The following is a 20,206-nucleotide window of genomic DNA, read 5'->3' on the forward strand; positions in this document are numbered from 1 at the left end:
ACAACCCTAATGGTGTAAAAAAAAAAAGTCTCTCCTAATATATAGTATTAATGGAAAGTAATTGGTGGCCAAAACACAATTTGAGGCTTTTCTGTATTTTAAAGAAGAGGACTTTTCTAACGTTCTGCTATGTCTAATGAAAGTGAAAAGTGGATGGGGACAAGATGCTGAGAGGTCAACAAGTATGCCATATAGTTTGCCTTGAAAGAGAATGTCTCAACTGAGGTACGTTGGTATGCCCCATTCACAAAAATAATATCATGGGCCATCTGTTTGACAAGGAATGGCATCCTGTTATAAAATGAGAAAGTAAGGTGTGTTACTGTTGGACAGTGATTGATGAGATAGGTATTAGTATCCATTTTTTACTGATGGGAAAACAGAGGTTAAGTGATTTGCCCAAGATCATGCAGCAAAACAGTTGCAGAGCTGGGAATGGGACTCAGGTCTCTTCACTCCCAGTCTATTGGTCTGTTCATGGACAAGTTTATTATGTAAATAGCATATTTTTAAAATAACATGCCTCCGCTCTCCTTCTCTTAGAAACTGATCCAAAGCACATTAAAATCAGTTTCTAGACTCCTTTTGATTTCACTGGTCTTTGAATCAGGCCCTTATTGTGCATAGTTTTGGTTCCAGATGAACTACAGTGCACAAGAGGTTTGGTAGCATTGACAGCTGTTCAAGCATAGCAGCCCATAAAGATAAGTGCTGTATACACTTTGCCTAATAATATTTATTGGGTTCACCAAAGAATGACATTGACATGCAGGGGTCCTATGAAACTGTTTAACTGAATATTCATGGAGCCTTTCATGAAAGGCACCAATTCTTCAGAGCTCTTCTCTAGTCAAGTAAAGCCCATGCTCTAGCACAGTTTACAAAATTCACTGAGCAAGTTTGTTGGGCTTCTAAAGTATACAGAAGGCCAGCCTGCAGTCCCTCTTCAGCTGGTCACCTGCACAGATCAGGAAAGGTTTTTCTTCCATCCCAGTGTATTCAGTTCTGTGTTTTATTTTTGTGTCCTTATTCTGAAGCATCAGGGATGGCCACAGCTGGAGATGGGACATTAGATGGAGAAGGCCAGGGCTCTGAGGTGGCACTGAGCATTCTCTGTCTCAGGGACTTGGCTGGCTGATTCTTGCTCACATGCTCAGGGTCTAAGTGATCACCATATGTGGGGTCAAGAAGGCATTTTCCCCCAGGTCAGATTGGCAGTGACCTTCCTCTGTGGCGTGGGGTGTTGGTTGCTTGCTGAGATCATCTGAGTATATCTCATTTAATCATTTCCCTGCTATTGCAGAGGCCATAGGCACTAGTACATGTTGGTTCCTCCTGTTCTCTGCCTGTGGTACATAATAGTTTAATATTCTTGGGCTGTCATACTTTGGTCTAATTTTAGTTGTTGGGTTCAGTGTGCAGGTGCAGGGTCGTGTTAGCGGCCTTTGATATACAGGAGGTCAGACTGGGTGATCTGGCCTTCAACTCTTTCTCTCTTGAGCAATTTAGGAGTTCCACAGGTATACAATGTCCTGATCTGTACCAGAATCTGTAACTGATTTTACAGTTTCACAGAGCAAGCACCTTGAAAAGCTTCCCAGTGTTGCCTGCATTTTCTTCAGCCTCCTCCAGTGCTTCTTGGCTTCTATCTACTGCTTCATCAATCCCCAGAAACATGGGCTGGGAATTTCATGCAACAGATTCAGATCTGTATGGAAACTTTTCAAAATGGAGAATTATTTTTACAACAGTAATGCCTAAAGGGTCCCATTGAGATAAGACCCCCATTGTATGAGGCACTGTACAGCCACATAGTGAAAGAAAGTCCCTGCCCCAAAGAGCTTACAGTCTAAATAGATAAAATGGATAACGGGTGGGAGGGGAAACAGAAGAGAATTGACTTGCCCAAGGTTATGCAGCACATCAGTGACAGAGGCAGGAATAGAACTCAGATTGCTCAAGTCCTAGTTGTGTGCGCTACCCAATGAACCACACTTCTTCTGATTATGCAGGCACTTGTGCCTAGCAATTATGTGGTAATCTCCATGGCTGCATAATCCCAGACTGCTGTATTGGGTACTGTGGTCATGAGCTCTGCATCCTGTGCCATTTGCATGTTGTTTGTTTGATAACTATGATCTTATTCAAAATGGATGTTCCCAGTCCATTCTTTAGTTTGAAATGAGGCCCATTTGAATCAGAATTCTGTGATTTGGTGACTTATTTCCAAATTTCCATAAACTTTTAAAATACTTTTGGAGATAAATACAATCATGATCAGATTTCACTAGTGTTTCTTGAATGACTTTTGTTAAAGTTTTTTTTTCTTTTTTTTTTTCAAAAGACTAAAACAGGCAGGATGTTGCTTGAAAATTCAATCTTTACTTCAAGGTGAATAGACCTAACTCCTTTCTTCTTTAAAAAAAAATCTGGCAAGATCTAATATTTTGATGTCCCTGAACTCCAAAGAGAATGGAAGCTTTTCAGAGGGAGGTCCAAAGGGACTCCTGAAAGAATTTGGGTGAGCTTTGAAAATGATAACCAGCTGGTTCCATAGCAGCGGGCTGCTACTACAGAAAGTGCAGCAAATCTAATAATAGTCCAGAAAGAATGGCTGGTTTTCAGAATGTCTAGCTGAGTGTAGCCCCCTCATCTAATACCGATCTCAGTTTAAGGATTGCTTGTGTAAATCCAACTCTTCCATGAGCTCAAAAGGTGAAGAGACATACCATGTCAGGTATTTATTTCACACGTAACAATCTTAACTACCATATCTTTAATTGACTGGCCTTAAAACATGCACCAGCTAAGAGTACACTGTATCTATTTGAGGGAAAATAGCTAAAAACTAATTAATGCAGAAATATATTCCTCAATTTCTCTGAAATGATGTGAAGATTTGTCAGTCTTCTAAAAAAGATGACAATTTTAGTTATATACTCTAGAAAAATAATATTCAATATTTACTCGGGTGGTTCTGAAGATCAGAGATATGTGTGTTGGATGAGGAAATATTCCAGATACAGAATGATCCATAGGACTTTTTAATCTAAACTCTTGAAGCTCCTCACAAATGTATAATTAATCCTCACCACCCTACCAATCTAAAAGAGAGATTGTTAATATTGTTATAAAGATTGGTTAGTTCAGACACAAAGAGGTTAAGTAACATACCCAAGACCACTTAGTGAATCCAAGAATGGTTCAGAAACAGAGCCCAGGAGTCTTGGCTCCCTTGTCTGAGTTCTATCGACCAGATAATACTGTGAGTCAGACTACAGTAGGCAAATCCAGAATGTTCTGTTCATTGTTGGAATATAAATTGGAGTAGCTTCTAGGCCAAATGCTTCAAAGCTAAGGTTACTTCATAGGTTAACTAGTTTAATTTGATTTATGAGGAGGAAAGGATCACTGAAGTGACTGCTCAACATTGAGAAGGTGAGGTTAGACAGTCACTGATCCTGAAATGCTGTGAAATAAGCAACTGAAAGGGAACTGAACTATTAAAGGGGAAAAGCAGAGATTTACCATCTGAGGAAAAAGAAAAGGATTACTTGTGGCACCTTAGAGACTAACAAATTTATTTGTTAAATAAAGCATTTTGTGAGCTACAGCTCACTTCATCGGATGCATTCGGTGGAAAATACAGAGGGGAATACAATTTGTTAGTCTCTAAGGTGCCACAAGTACTTCTTTTCTTTTTGTGAATACAGACTAACACAGCTGCTACTCTGAAACCACCTGAGCAAGATCAGAAATAAGCAGGAGATGATTGGTTTTTCACTAAGTTTCAATTGTACCAGCCTCTTTTCTTTTCTTTTCTTTTCTTTTCTTTTCTTTTCTTTTCTTTTCTTTTCTTTTCTTTTCTTTATGGACAAAATTTCAAACAGGCATACCTAAAGTGAGGCATCTAAATCGAAGCTTAAATGCTTAAGCTCTGGTCTGATTTTTCAAAGATGCTAGGGGCCTACAACTTTGACTTCATTAGAAGTGGAAGACACTTAATGTCGTTAGCCTGCTCATGTAGGTTTGGAGGCTAACACAGGGCCAGGTTCTGATACCATTACTCACATTGAGTAGTTCCTTATTGCTTGAATAATTCCATTGAAATCCATGAGCCCATTGTGGAGTAAAGTACTACTCAATGTGACAAAGTCTTCATAGTCTAATCCATGAATGAATTATGTAGGATTAGGACCATATCTTTAGGAATTCTAACATTTTGGCTTATTTATTAGTTTATTGTTTCCTTTGCCATTGATGTATACTTTGTAATTATCTATAAATGGAAAGGGGAGAGGTTTCAATTGTGCACAACCTCTCCAGAGATTCTGTGAATATGTGGAACAGGCAGGCTTGATGCCTATTAGTATACTGCCTGCACTTCCTTCCAAATTGTGCTGTTCCCACTACAGATTCTACCCTCTCCCTAGACTCTGAAGTATTAGTGAGAATTAAACCAATATACACAGCCTGCTACTAGGCAGACATTTTTGTCTGTTGAGTCCTTGCATTGAGCAATAGTTTTTCATAGTCAGAATGTTGTCAACCTTTAAAGCAAGAGGTATGCAAATAGACTTTGAGGTCTTCCAACACACTTTGTAATTTCAATTGCTTTAAATCTAGTCAATGCAAATCATCTTTCTCATGGATAAAAGATTCAGAGGTTTGCCGGACTGCCATAACAGTGAAAATGTATTTCAGTTTTACAGCTATTTGACTTTGTTTGGACTCACGGCAAATTGTCCTGTGACCTGAATATTTCCGAATGGTGTATTCTAACAGTCATGATTAGATACCTGGTTGTTAATATGAGTATCAGTGTGACTCTAGTCCCACATCCCTCATACATACTACAAAAATGATTTTACCTATGTTTTTTAAAGACTAGATCAATGTGTATATCTGAAGAGACTAGAAACACAAAATAATCTGACTGCCTCTAGTGAGAGCTAGCTGGCTGAAACTTGAAGACAGCACTGTTATTTAATTGAGCTTTAAAAGTGTTGCTATTTCTATCTGTTTTGCTGCCACTTTTTGGTGTGTTGTGCAGTGGACAGATATCTGGTTCAGTGGATATGGTCTCTGCCTCTAACTACTCAGAGGTCATCCTCAGACAACCTCTAGTCAGAGATGCCTGTCTAGCTCAAACGCAAAACATTGTATGGTCAATGACTCCCCTTCTTCCACATGGATGACATTTAAAAAGTGGGATAAAGTCAGCAGAAATCCATATTTGATGGGTTGGAAGATCCTTCCTTGTGGCCAGTCCAGCTGAAAAAGTGTAGACAAGGAATTTACAGGAATCTTCACAGTTATTGTAATGTAGCTGTGATGTTTTTAAGTATATGTATTTATCATTGACTCGATTTAAAGGACAAAGTGATTGTCCATATGTGAAAAAACAATTTGATTTTAATCCTGAGTGTAAAAAACCATTCACAACTATAGAGGCTGGGACAAGTGTCACAAAACAGAAAATCCTGTGTTTTGATTCAGCCCCTAGGCTTGTTTTAGAAATGAATAAAAGTTCACATTTCTCGCAGGTGTACATTGTATTGCAAAGTCCATTTTCTTCATGATTAAGAATAAAATACTATGTTAAACATGACATGCTAAACATTTTTGATATTTTCACCACTGAGCACTTCTTTTGAGCAGTGTTATAGACATTTTCTTTTCTCCTTAGCAATTTGAAAGATAGCATCAAATGGACAGAGGTCAACATTCATGTTTTACACTTCTGGCAGCATGAGCAAACTATGACAAACATTCAGTGATGACAATAAAAGGGTGCATACATTATTTAACATTGCTTATTAACATCTGACTGACAAGAAGAATAATTTGTCCTTCATGTATGCAGGAACAGAAAGGTTACGTCTCCCTACTTCCACTCTAAGTGTTGTGACAAAGAAACTATCTGAAGCCAGTGAAAACTCAGCCTTAATGCAGAAGTTAAAATACAGATGTATATACAATTAGTGACCTGACAGAAGCTCTAGCAGTGGACACACAGGATTTTGTTTGAGAAATTGTGTTGGTCCATTATCAAAACAGAGATAAAAGACAAATAGTTATAAAGGTTTTGCTACATTGGACATGGGTTCCCAGTGTGTATAATGGCTATATTCCCAAATATCCAACTTTATACTGTGAGGCTACATGTACTGTTTAAATCTGTAGCGGGAAGCCATGTAGGATTGGAGCTGGGGAAAATTCTAGGCAGAAGCTGTAAAGTGAAGCAGAAAGAGAATTTATTTTAAGTGATAATCCTGTTTTCCTTATTTCAGTGAAGTTCCTTGTTCACTATTAGAAGAAAGGTTTCAGAGTAGCAGCCGTGTTAGTCTGTATTCGCAAAAAGAAAAGGAGTACTTGTGGCACCTTAGAGACAAACAAATTTATTAGAGCATAAGCTTTCGTGAGCTACAGCTCACTTCATCGGATGCATGAAGTGAGCTGTAGCTCACGAAAGCTTATGCTCTAATAAATTTGTTAATCTCTAAGGTGCCACAAGTACTCCTTTTCTTACTAGAAGAAAGTGGCTTTTTCTGTTATTCTTTAGTGCTATCACATTACATCCACCCTCAATAGCTCTGATTAGTAGACAGCTAGAGCATAGTTTTTCCCCCTCTCCATCTAATCTTTAGTTATAGGTAGTAGAGAACATGAAGATAGCATAGAACATTGTATTTAAAGATGGCATGTATCTTCTTTCCATATGGGGAAAAAACAAAGCCACGTGTGCCGTATACTTGATCTTCCTTCCATATCTTCTCTTCCTTGTAGAAGCAGCCTCTCTGGTTTTGTGTGTGTGTGTGTGTGTGTGTGTGTGTGTGTGTGTGTATCAAAAGTTTTTACCAAAGGTGAAAAGTGCTATAGCAACAAAATCTTAAAAGAAATATCGAAATGGTTATTTTTGATCTTTACTACATACAATTACTATATTACCACTTTAATATCTTTTTGCTTAGATTAAATAAGCAGAGCTAATGTAAGGTAAGTTAATGTAAGGTACTATTGTATGTATTTCTGATCAGGCCAATGCCAAATCTTCAGTCTTTCTCATACACATCAGAGCGCCTAGGCAATATACTTAGGGACAAATTCTGCTGAAGGAGGCACTGCATGCAAATCCCACTGACTTGGAAATCCCTCCAGTGGTTTATAGTGATCATAGTGAAAGAGAGGTCTGACTTCTTCCTCTAAGTAATGTCACCAGGAGATTGTTTGTTTGTTTTTCCTCTATTGATGTAGAAAACGTACTTTAATATTTATTTTTATATGTAAAAATAGAACCACTGGTATATTGAAGACTTCAGTGGTGTCTTAAGAATGGTGAAACACATCAAGAATAAACATGCAGAGAATTTCTTTTCCTTTAGTAAGGTGGATACTAATTCACATGTAGCAGTCAGCAAAATGAAATGGCCTTAGAATCCAGATAAGAGGATATTCTTGACTAGGATAAATAGATATAAACATCACTCTGCAGCTGACTCCTTAATTCATTTTTAATGAAAAATCAAAATGGTGCAAATAGTGTCTGATTTGGATTTCCTTTAAAAATCAGCATCTATTGGCCTTGTGTGAGCAGGGCTAGTGTGAAAGTAGATGAAGGAATAGAAGCAGGTTTCTAGGTAGGCCAAAGATTTGTCCCCTCTGTACCTGCCTGCAGAATGGGTCATCGTAGCCAGGTATTCCGTTCCATCCCCAATTGATGGAATATATTATGACTACCACCCCCATATACAACAAACAGCAAAGGGAGCACACTCTTTGAGGAATAATCTCTGTCTGGTACTCCTCCAGGGGAACTGTATGGCTCCTTGCTGCCTTCTACATAGCATTTGGTCTTAAAGGCCAGCAGCTCTCCCAAAGAAGGAGAAATAATGAACTCTTATCCCTGGCATGAATATTCAACAAGTTATTTAGATGGCACCTTAAATAGAGACTCCATGACCAATAATCTCCTTTTCAACTGTTGTGATTGTTGCCACAGTTTTCCTACTGGCTTGATACTCTCTCCTGTCAGGCTGAATCTGTTTTGCCTAGTAAAACTTCCCTTGATACGGTTGTGTGTACCACAAAGGCCCTTGAAAATAAATGTGATATACTTAAGAATAATCTTGATTCATTCAATACCCTAGTGTGCAATTTGGGGAAACAATGGTATCTGTTGACAACTTTCTTTAAAAACTTAGAGGGGAAAAGCAGTTGATTTACAATCCTAGAGAGAGAATTGTAAAACTCTTACTGGGGGGGGGTTTTATAAAGATGTTATCACATTGTTTTCCATTGTCTTTATATTTCAACCTTAAAAGCTGTAACATTCAGATATTAGGTGTCCTTGAGAGAAGCAGTTCCTATAATCCTTTCTTTTATATATAATATTATATATTATAATATATAGTTCATCTTTGCCAATAGTGAATTCTTTTAAACTTTAAATCTTTCTTTCTGCTCCTACTAAATTATTTGGGCCAGATCCTCAGATGATGTAACTCTAGTGTAGCTCAGTGATTTCAGTGGAACTACTCTGATATTCCCTGCTGAGGATCTGGCCTTTTGTACAAAGCTTTTTTGTGTGTGTAGTTCTGTTACAGTTGGTTTTATTTCAGTCTGAAATATGAACCATGTTATAGACTTGATTCTCCTTTCAGTTAACACCACTGTAAATCAGGAAAAGCTTTGTACAAGCCATGCAACCACCACTGTTTGGAGAGGAGAATTAGGCCTAATAAGATATTGTATATCAAGAAAAGTATACAATTCCTTACATACATATATAGATATCATTCTGGCAACCCAAACCTGAAGTAAAAGCTGGTGGCCATGAAAACAAAGGAGCCCAATCACATTTCCATTGAAGTCAATAAGAACAGGAGTACTTGTGGCACGTTAGAGACTAACAAATTTATTTGAGCATAAGCTTTCGTGGGCTACAGCCCACTTCATTGGATGCATAGAATGGAACATATAGTTAGAATATGTATATACAGAGAACATGAATGGTGGAGTAAGAGGCTAATTAATTAAGATGAGCTATTATCAGCAGGAGAAAAAAACTTTAATTAGCCTCTTACTCCACTTTTTCATGTTCTCTGTATATGTGTATATATATATATCTTCTTACTATATGTTGCATTCTATGCATCCAATGAAGTGGGCTGTAGCCCACAAAAGCTTATGCTCAAATAAATTTGTTAGTCTCTAAGGTGCCACAAGTACTCCTGTTCTTTTTGCGGATATAGACTAACATGGCTGCTACTCTGAAACCTGCCATTGAAGTCAATGGATTTTTGCCACAGACTTCAGTGAAAACAGGATTGGGCACCAAGGGTCAAATCTTCAGCCTATGTGAACATGCATAGCTCCACTGAAGTCAAAATATGTTTACAGGTATATACAGTCAACTAATGAGACTGGATGAGTCTGAGAATTCAGAATGCGATATGAAGCCTTTTGATCTTTAGGTCGAATCCAACCTAGATTTGAAGTGACTGAGAGTCCATATCATCTGATAGGTGTTCAGTGCCCTAAGTGAAGTAACTTGTCCAGTGAGTCCAGTAAGATACCTTGTCCAGTAAGTTTGTCTTGTCAAGTTCTTATTGGACTAGTGTCCACATTACAAAAAGCATGATCATGGTTGTAATTCCCATCTCTGACAATCTCAGCAGAAAATTCAAGCATTTACTGGGCATCAAGACTGAATTACCATCTCTTGCTGTTAAGCTGAAAATGAAGCACATTAGTTGGTAGAGGGCAGTTACACTTCCACTAATCACAGTATACCTGTTCTGTGGATAAAGGATGTCAGTCTGCTGTAATGATAGGGAATTATTTATGTGAAGTAAATTCACATGAAGAAAAATATCACTGGAACCAATCCATGTCCATAGTCTGGTTTTAATATTAAATTGTTTTTTCTTTCACTTGGACTTCCTATAAACATCCATTTTTAATCTTTTACTGCAGCACTATTGTGCAATAATGCCTGGTTACTTTTGAGAACATGGGTAATGCTACCAAAGATTGAGATACGCTTTGAACATAACACTGTGCTTTCACTGAGATTGCTTCCTGGCATAGAATTAGTGAAAGAACAACAAACATTCCATTCTGGGCTCTCCAGACCACAACAAAACAGCAAGCTCTGCATAGACTCCAGCATAGAAAACATAGAACTGTACAAGCACAAGGAGTTAAAAAAAGAAAGGATCCTTTCCCTAAACTAGTACCACCATGTGTAGAATTATTATTTGAATTACAATAGTGCCTAGGAACTACCAAAAAGAATGTCGGCTCTATTGCGCCAATCACTGTACTGAGAAGCAATAAAGATTTTGGCAATCCCTGTCTCAGAGTGCTCACAATCTATGTGATATGAGATCATACATTGATTTAATAGATCAGTGCATTTGATTGTATACAGGATTTTCATTAATGTTGTAATATTTGAATCTGTGTGTCATAAGCAGAAAATGGCTCACAAGACTTTAACTTCCTGTGCAAAGCAAAAGGTTTGTTCTCAGGCCAATAATGTAAAGTATCTAAGAAGTTCCATTGGGATAATATTGCAGTTCCAGTTATGTAAAAAGGAATTGTATTTCACTTGTGCATTTATCATCAATGGTTTGTGATATTTCCTTCACTCATAGAATAATACATGTTGTCCCTAAGGAACTCATTAGTTATTTTTCTCTCCATAGTTTTCTCATGAGTACTTTTGTTCTTAATCTTTTCTGCAAAAATTAATATTGGCCACTAGGTTAATTGTTATCATGTACAGATTAATGTTGACTCTTTTATAAACCACTTAAAGCAAACCCATCAAAATGAAATTCAAGTTTGAATGTCTTGAAGGGACTTGAAGGTAGCAGCTTATCCTTGCTTCAGAAAGAAGCACAAAAATAAAATGTTTTCCACTATTGACAATTGTTATTGTTTGTTCTTCAGTCAAATCTGATTATGAATATGCTCTGATTATGAGCAAAGAAAAACATCAATATTTGAATATTACTAAATTTCGTGAGGATTAATATTTGGATAAACCTTTTTGATGAAGGATTTACCATGTTAGATTTATGAACTAACAGGCTGTTTTGAAGTGAATTGACCTATTTTTTTAGTGTGAGATGTTTGGGGATTTTTTTTGTTTGTTTCTTGTATATTTCCATTAGCTTTTTTCTTCTGTCTGATTGATTATACGCTCACATTGATAATGTTTATTTATCTCTGTACATTCTTAGCACCCAGCTGAGGCTTTTGCACTATTTTTTTTAAGATTGTGAAATGCTGAATATCTGTGTAATAGAAAAATATTGAATCAAGTCCAGCTAATTCTCTTTCTTCTCCATTGCAGATTGGAAAGAGTATGATAAATGTAACTGTGCTCTAATGGATTGTTTTTAGACAGTGACTTTTTTGGGTGCCCATGCTTCCAAGAGTGCAATAACTGTCATTTGTGAGTGCAAGCTGCTTGTTTTGCACATTAATGCAATTGTGCTCATAAGCACAGGTGTTGACTTTTATTTTGACTGGTGGGAGCTCAGCCCCTGCTCTGCCCCCTCTCCTGAGCCTCCCTCCTCCACCTTTCCACCCTTCCTGGAGTGGCTCCCAGCAGCCGCTGAACAGCTGATTGGCATGGCTGCTGAACAGCAGTGGCTTGTGGGTGCTGAGCACCCCCTATTTTTTTTTCTGTGGGTGCTCAAGCACCCATGGAGTCAGCATCGATGCTCACAAGTACAAGTTTTTGTATTCTGTAGCAGATACTGGGTAACCAAATAGTTAGACACACAAAATATTTTAAAGTTTTAAAAACCCCTTATGAAAATTCTGTTGATGCAGATGTAAAAAAGTTTTATTGATTTGTCAAAGTGTGTAGCATTGTCTCTAAACAACTCTACACAATTCAGCCTAAATTCATAGTTTAGTGTCCACATAGTAAAATCTCTACCTCTGAAAGCAGAGCTCTGAAAATACACTAAGATTTATTTGTTGTGATTTGGGTAGTTCATTGAAACCAGACCTGCAAATTGTCCGCATTGTATTTCAGTAAAACCCAACAAAATAAAAGAGGTAAGGACTTACCCTTCTCCCACTGAAGTCAGTGAAATAGTTAACCCCCCTGAATTATGGATGGGATTGTTTTGGGGATATGAAGGGGAGTGTAGGAGGTGTGGCAGAGCAGAGCTTTGCTATACCAGTCTTCCACTGGAATGGTCCCTATCTCAGTGGTGCAACTTACAGCCGCTGCTAAGTTGTGTCAGAGCAAGTGCCAGTATCAGAATCGGGGAGCTCTAAGCATCCTCCCTCTCCCTTTTCTCTCTTGCACCAGGCAGAGCTCTGTCCTGGGAAGGAATCTATCCTACAGTCTCTACATCTATGATGCATATCAAGGTGTCCCTAATGGTTTCCATAATATCATGTGGTGCTTCCTCAGGGTGCCCAGAGCTGTGAGTCACCTTTTTACTCCTCTGCCTCCAGCAAGAGAAAGATTTGCTTGTGCTTAACTCTGATACTACTTTTCAGTTAGCTACCCAAACCATACCCTCAGGGCTATGTCAGCCCTTTACTTTGCCATACAGGTTAAAAATAGGTGGACCGAACCTCTGAACCCTCTTGAATGTTCCCCTGAAGTGTCCAGACCTTAACCACTGGACACTCAGAAATTACCAGGTAAACTGTCCCCAAAGAAACAGTGTACACATCAGCTTCTTTGATTTAACTGAGGATCAGCTCCAATATAATACACAGAGCTATATTTATAGTGAAAACAATCATAAGTTTGTTTCATAAGGATAAGATTTAAGAGTGAGTGAGTAAGGGTAACAATGGAAACAAGTGGTTACATTTAGAACAAAAAGTATAATATGCTTCCTAGAATCTAAACTTAACTTCAACAGGTTAAATCCAGTGGTGAGCTGGAGCTGGTTCACACCAGTTCACGTGCACCGGTTGTTCAATTTTACAGCCGGTTAAGAACTGGTTGTTAAAGGGCTTCAGCAAACTCCATCTCGTGGGCCACATGTGGCCCGTGGGACTGTACTGTCCATCCCGCCTGAGCTCTTGGCTGGGAGGTTCCCCTGAGAATTTCTACTCACCCAGCAGCCCTGCGGTCCTTCGGTGGCACTTTGGCGGCACGTCCTTCAGTTGCTCCGGGTCTTCGGCGGCAATGAAGGACATGCCGCCAAAGACCCGGAGTGACTGAAAGACCCGGTTCTTCAGCTTCTGGCAGCTCATCACTGGTTAAACCCATGTCTAAAATAGTTTCTCATCTAAAGTAACTCCCTGCAAGGCTTGGATCCCCTTTTCATGAATGCAAAAAGCTTCATCCTTTTTGGTTCCTCATTGAAGGATTGCTGCTGCCTTATATCCCTAAAATTCAGTTTTGTCCCCAGAGTCAAGATGACCCTTGTGGTTTATTTCCTGGTGTGCTGGCTTCATGTTGCCTACACATGCTAATGTTGATGTTTCCTGCAAACAGGCTTCCATTGTGTTGGCTTACAATGCTTTTTTTGCATGTGAACCAACGCAGACTTGTCCAAATTGTACACTCAACCTGACTCTAATAAATACAGGTACAAGGCAAAATCTGAGACCTGAACTTTGGAGATGTTCAAAATCTGAACCTAGATCTGAATTGTGTAAACGGTCCCCAATGTGAGCCTTGTCTAGAGTATATGATTCCTGATATTTTTTTCTCTACTATTTTTAAAGTAAAGAATTGGCCCTTTATTATAGCAAGGTTGGGAGGTTATGCCTTAAATAAAAGATACTAGGTTAACAACCTATCAGTAAGTGAGTTTGAACTGAAATATGGATGCCTGGTGATATAGAGGCCCATAAATGCTCTATTTTCCAGGTTTGTACTTAATGGTCAATGAGGTATATAGAAGATCTGTCACAGATAAAAAAGCAAAAGGAATGATGGCTAGACTGCCAGTGGGCAAATATCACTCTGACTCATAAGGTGAAAAGAATTCTTAAAATTTTATTCTGTAGCTCTGCAGCACAAAGAGACTTCACCTCTGTGCCATAGTATCTGTGCAATCTTGATAGCCAGAATCTTTCCTCTCTGGGAACAACTAAGATATGTTGGATTGCCTCTGCATAGTTCCAAAATTCAGTATTTTAAGCCATGAGAAACTTTCAGATTACTTCATAAATAAGTTCACTTGGGTTTGGACTGTCTGTCTAGTTTCTTATACTGTACCCAACACTGTGGTGTCTGTCTGAGTGCCTTAGACACTTTTGCTGTCTGCCTTCATGATATGTCTCCAGATGTATGTCTGGTGACAAAGCAGACAAATGAAACATCTTCTCTGCTTGAGTTTCAGCCAGTGTCATGTACTGAAGTTATGGAGGTGCTGAGAGAGCTGTGGGCTATGATCTATTAGTTGGGCCCATGTCTGCCTTGGCTGGTGAAGTCTAGCCTGGAGGGATTGGATCTTTTTAATGTGATCCATATCTGTATATTGCTCTAATGAAGATTTGCTATGTGTTTATTAATAGTAGTCTGGGGCCCAGAGTTTCTAAATATGTTGGGGCTGGTTGATAAACTGGCCATTTATTAATTTCATATTGAATGGGTAGTGGGGGGAGAAAGCATGTAATAAGTCTCACTCTGCCCCACCTTGTACCCAAAATACCTCCATGGAGTTCTTCTTGGAGTGGCATGGCTCTGCATTGTGCCTTCAAGACATAATCTGGCCCTGGTTATAACATAAACTGTGAAATTAATTATTGTGGAAGATGTAACCTCGCCATCTGTCAGATACCAAGAACAGAGGGAAACTGAAAAATGGGGATGTATGTCTCTGACTTCAAAAGAGAGGGAGTTCTAACAAAATGCCAACCTGCTGTAATTTATGTATTTATTTACGTCAAAGGGCAGGTTAACTATAAACTAGATGATTTTTCTACGTCTTTTGTATGAAAGCAGTACATGAGTGCCAAGTATTTATTATAATAATTAATATTACCCTCTGTGGAGACATATTGCTATCCAAGCCTGCAAGGACAGATTGTTGCAACAGCTCTCTGTTAACGAAGCAGTGAAAGAAAATTACATTCATCTACTTTTCTTTGCAACTTTGGTGTCTAGGACCAGTTTGCAGGACAAAGGGGATAGATTCCATGTTAATTATGATGTAAGTTTTTAACTAACTTTTAATTTGTGTTTCTCTCCTCTGTAAATTGCTAATAAATGCTACTTGAGTTTAATCTAAATAAAACTATAGTTTATTCTTATCTTGGAAAAAAGATTGATACTAGGCATAATCATTCCTGTACAAAATCCAAAAATTGTGTACATGTTTTCATAGAAGCAGCAAAATGTAGGATATTAGGTTTTAGCACTGAACTCTTCAGTGTACTACAGCTCTCATGGTGAATTCTGGTTCACCTTAAAAGAATACAATTCTAGTTGTCCTAAACACTGACAGTATGTCTAGTTGTCTGGTTTTTTGTGTTAATTTTCTTTATCCTCTTCCAGTATCTAGTGTCCTAATCTATGTGGGTTATTCTAATCTCTTTCATTCTCTCCTTTTTAGTCAATTTTCATATCCATAGTATTATCTCCTTCCAGGGAACATGTAATTCTCTGACCCTAGAACTGCTCTGATAGGTGTTCATGAATCCCACTGATGAATGGAAGTTGCATGGGAGCCTATGAAGGGAGAATCCAGCTTTCTGGTGTTGTTGATAAAATCTGATAATTACTACACCTGCTGAAATACAAAGAAAGCAAATTTAAAACTATAAGACAAACTTTTCATTCTGTGACACCGAGAACACTCTTTTAAAATGAAACATACAAAAAAAGATGAAGTACTTGACTGAAAATCTTAAGGGAAGTCAAGAATTTAACATGCCATGTAGCAATCTGGCTGAAAACCTTACTAGTAGTGTATACGCTCTAATTTTTCAAGAGATAATGTGCTATAGGGAACAATCCTCTCTGCAAGATAGATTGACTTGATGATTTCACCATCCTTTCTCATCTCTTGACTTCTCTGATACTATTGTGGCAATGTGCATTTGTTATAAATATAACCAAGTACTCGAGTCACCACATATTTCCTTTAGAGTACCTTTAAAATGTACTGTACTTTTTATTACTGCATGTATTAATGTGTAAATGCACATTACATATTTAATGAAATACTTATAATGAAAATAAAATCAAATGCTAGGAACTTAAATGAATGACATTTTTTCTTCATCATGATATATCATCTATTTTACAGAGATCACAAGTAAAGTGTTATGGGGGAGCTAATCCATTCACATCCCTCAAAGAGTTGTATCAGAACTAGGTTTGCATTTACACCTGATAAGCATGGCTGCTGCTATCATCCGTCTCCATCCCCTGAATAGTGAACAGTAAAGCTCTTCCTGTTCAGGAAGGCATATTACTGTTAGATTGGCTTTGAAACCAAGCTAATGCAGGTCACAAAGTGTAGTAAATTGGCAGCTGCTCCTAACTGATGAAAAAATAATTGCAATGTAAGGCAGGACAGGTACTAAACTAATTTGTTCTCAGCAGAAAATAGGCATTATCAAATAGAGAAAAACTATGTTAAAGTAACCTTGAGAGCCTGCCTTGGAGCCACAAAGTACTGGAATTTTTGGTCCTGTTGTGTCTATGTATTGGAGAGGTTGTATGCTGCTACACCTAGGTAGCTACATGATGAAATTTCAGCTTCAGACATATCTTCTTCTGTAGATATGCTCCCCACAAATTGAGTTTGTATTTTTCAGAAGTAAGTCTACATGGTCAAGACTTGCTCAGTCTTTGCAGGATGATGCCCTTAATAATGTAAAAGCTTTCTTATGGACCACATTTTAAAAATTGGATCGCTGAAGTTAAGCTTCTACATCCATCGTTAAGAACCTAAAATCAGGCCACTTTGATTTCAGAAGAGCGATACTCTTTCAGCACTCATTGTGAAAGATGTGGGTGCTCAGGAACTTTGAAAATCAGGCCATTTTAATTTTTGGTGCCTAAATGTGGATTTAGGTTTCTAAATGTAGTTACCCTAATGTCACTTCACTTATATCTGATCTCAGAGCTAAACACGGAAGAGATTGCTTCAAGCCACCCATCTCCTATTAAATTTCTTTTCCTGGCTAACAGGAGTAATATGTATCAGGCAAGATTAAATGTTCACTTCCCATGAATTTCTAAGATTTGTAGTGTTTTGCAGGGTAAAATGTTACTTTCATTTAACTGCAGAAATCTGTTTTTTCACTCTCTGAAATGGAAAAAAAATGTCATTGCTCTAGGACATGATCAATCGGCTTTTGATCAGGTCTCACATCCACAAACTCTCATGCATAATCAATAAAATCTTAATCATTGAATGCACACACAAAATTGTGAGGTGAAAATGAATGAATTCCTACAGTTCTGCTTCATAAATGTCAGGGACTGCTGACGGTCTCTGCAACAGTGTAGTTGTCGGAATAGGGTCTTAAAAAAACCCTGCTAAACAAGTAAGTTATCATTCGGTAAAATAGCCAGTGGACCATGAGGAGTACTGACTGCCTAAATTTTGTCTATAACTTTCTGTGACCCAATGTGAGTACTCAGTTGGGTAGACAATGGCTGGGCAGATGCCTAAATTTTACTGCGTAATCCCCAACATCTCTAGTAATTCATGCATTTAAAATACCTTGTGATTGTTCTATCACAAACTTCAGTGTAATTTCCTTTGTACAAGAAATACCACTTTGGTAGAGTAGAGGGAACACTTTCAAGAACTAGGAAGTAAATATCTGATGAAGTTTAAGAATGGGTTTCAGAGTAGCAGCCGTGTTAGTCTGTATTCACAAAAAGAAAAGGAGTACTTGTGGCACCTTAGAGAATAACAAATTTATTTGAGCATAAGCTTTCGTGAGCTACAGCTCACTTCATCTTTTAGTTTAAGAATACACCCTGAAGCAGAACATAACATTTGCATAAGAAATGAATGACTTACTACATAAATGTTCCCTATATCACTTGCCTCCAAGAGGCATGTAAACCTGAAAGAGGGTGAAGTCAGATGAAGAAGTGGTATTTCTAGTTCAAAAGAACAGCCTTATCTGAGTTTGATATGATGTATTCTGATACTAAGGACTACGTTTCACTTTAAGGGCACGGAGAATTAGGTAAGCAATTTGTGAGACTGAGATGAGCTCTGAAAACTAAATTACTTTAATGTTATGCTGGAAACGTACAGTACCCCTGAAAGTGAACTAAGCTTCTTAAAAAATGAGTTTTATAGTATCTACGATATTAAAGACAACAAAAGTCTGTCTGCTAAGATGAATAGATAGAAAATACCACTGACATCTCTAAGAAACAGGAATACTTTATCAGATTGATGTATCACATTTTAATGTACTGTAACAAAGAAGCTATTTTTTAAAAAACAGTATGAGCTGACATACATGAATTGAATGATTTGGTTGGCTGTGTGAGCTTAAATCCACATTTAAGAGGCAAACTGTAAAAGATGCAAAAGATGATGGCTGACTAATGTCAAGTATGCATACAAATGGATTACCTGGAGCAGAAAAACAGAAATACAACTCTTAATCAACACTGGCAATGAAATAAAAATGAAAAGTTGGGTTGATAGAGCATGTTACCAAACATCACTGCATTAAATATTTAATGTTTAAAACACTGCTGGTTGGTGACCAAGAAAATTGGAAAGTATCTTTCCATTTAATGTATTTTATTCATTGCAGAGATTTGGAGGGAGGGAGGCATAGGCAATTGGTGAAAAACTGGTACACTCTGCTTCCCTGCGTGGTAAACAATTTTCTCTTTGGGCCTGATCTAAAGCACATTTGAAGTCAATAAAAAGGCATTAAGATTAATAGGCATTGTTTCGTTTGCCATCAGAGGTACTTTGGTCATTACTTCTCATCTGTTTGTTTAGCTCCCAAACCTACAAGCCGCACTATGTGAACAGATAAAATCCATGGGGCTGCATGAAGCACCAGTGTCTTAAATAGTGTCTTCCGAGAGTTCACAGCATTTACTGCAGGAATGGGCCCACGGATTCTTGCTCACAACTGCAAAAAGGGTGAAGGTCAATGAGGATGTAATATAAGGAATCCTTCTTGTAAAGAACCCTAAAGTTTTGTTTATGAATAATTAATAGTTTAAATTATTGTGTGTGAAAAGGTAGTAAAGCTAAACTAGACTGAATCACTGACCTACTTCTGTGACATTTTGTAGTGGATTTTGTATATATGAATATATAGATGAAAGCAAGGGGGAGAGACACTGATTCTACAATGTTGTACAAAACTCTGACTATATAGGGCCAAACTCTGTTCTTCGTTATCATGCTTTGAATCCAGACTGATCCAACTGATTTGAATGAAGTCACTCTGAATTTATGCCAGTACAGCAGAGAGCAAAGTTTGACTCCTAGAGTACTTCCGAAGTAGAGGTGGTGGTTGTTACCTAAGCCTCACTGTGCCTGTGGCTGAGACCTTTGAATTGGCAGAGAGGCTCTGTCAAAGAGATCTAAAAGTAGGGTGATCAGATGTCCCAATTTTATAGGGACAGTCCCGATATTTGGGGATTTTTCTTATATAGGTGCCAATTATCCCCCATCCCCATCCCAATTTTTCACACTTGCTATCTGATCACCCTACTAGGTCCTTTTGGCCTAGCCAATGAGAGTCATGCTGGCATGTCTTAGCTGTAAGCTGAACTTTGTATATTTTCCGTAGTAGCATTTTTGCTCAATGCCAAAACTGTTGCTGTGGTATTTTTTTCTTCATGAAAATGTTATATTTTTATATAATGTCAAGATGTGGAAAGACAATGACACTTGATTCTGCATGTTACTCTCCACATTCCTATTCTAAACACATGGAAATGCCTGTGACTGCAGATGGTCATTTCCAGCTGGTTTTAAAGTAGTGAGCATTTGATCCTTTGAACCTTCAGGACATGATCCGAATGTCTGTCACGCCACATAATTAAGGCTACGATTATGTCACGTGACTTCGATTGACCTCCGTGACATTGTCTGCCCTGGGGTTTGAGCTCTCGGCCAGCCCTGCCCTCTCAGCTCCCAGGTTGGTGAGGGGACCCCGCAGCTGACCAGCCATGACAAGCGACTGATAGGACCCTGTGCAGCTAACCGATGGTGGCAGGCGGGTGGGGGACCCTGCAGTTACCAGCTACCGA

The sequence above is a fragment of the Dermochelys coriacea genome, chromosome 8 (genome assembly GCF_009764565.3).
Source record: "Dermochelys coriacea isolate rDerCor1 chromosome 8, rDerCor1.pri.v4, whole genome shotgun sequence".
Taxonomy (NCBI): domain Eukaryota; kingdom Metazoa; phylum Chordata; order Testudines; family Dermochelyidae; genus Dermochelys; species Dermochelys coriacea.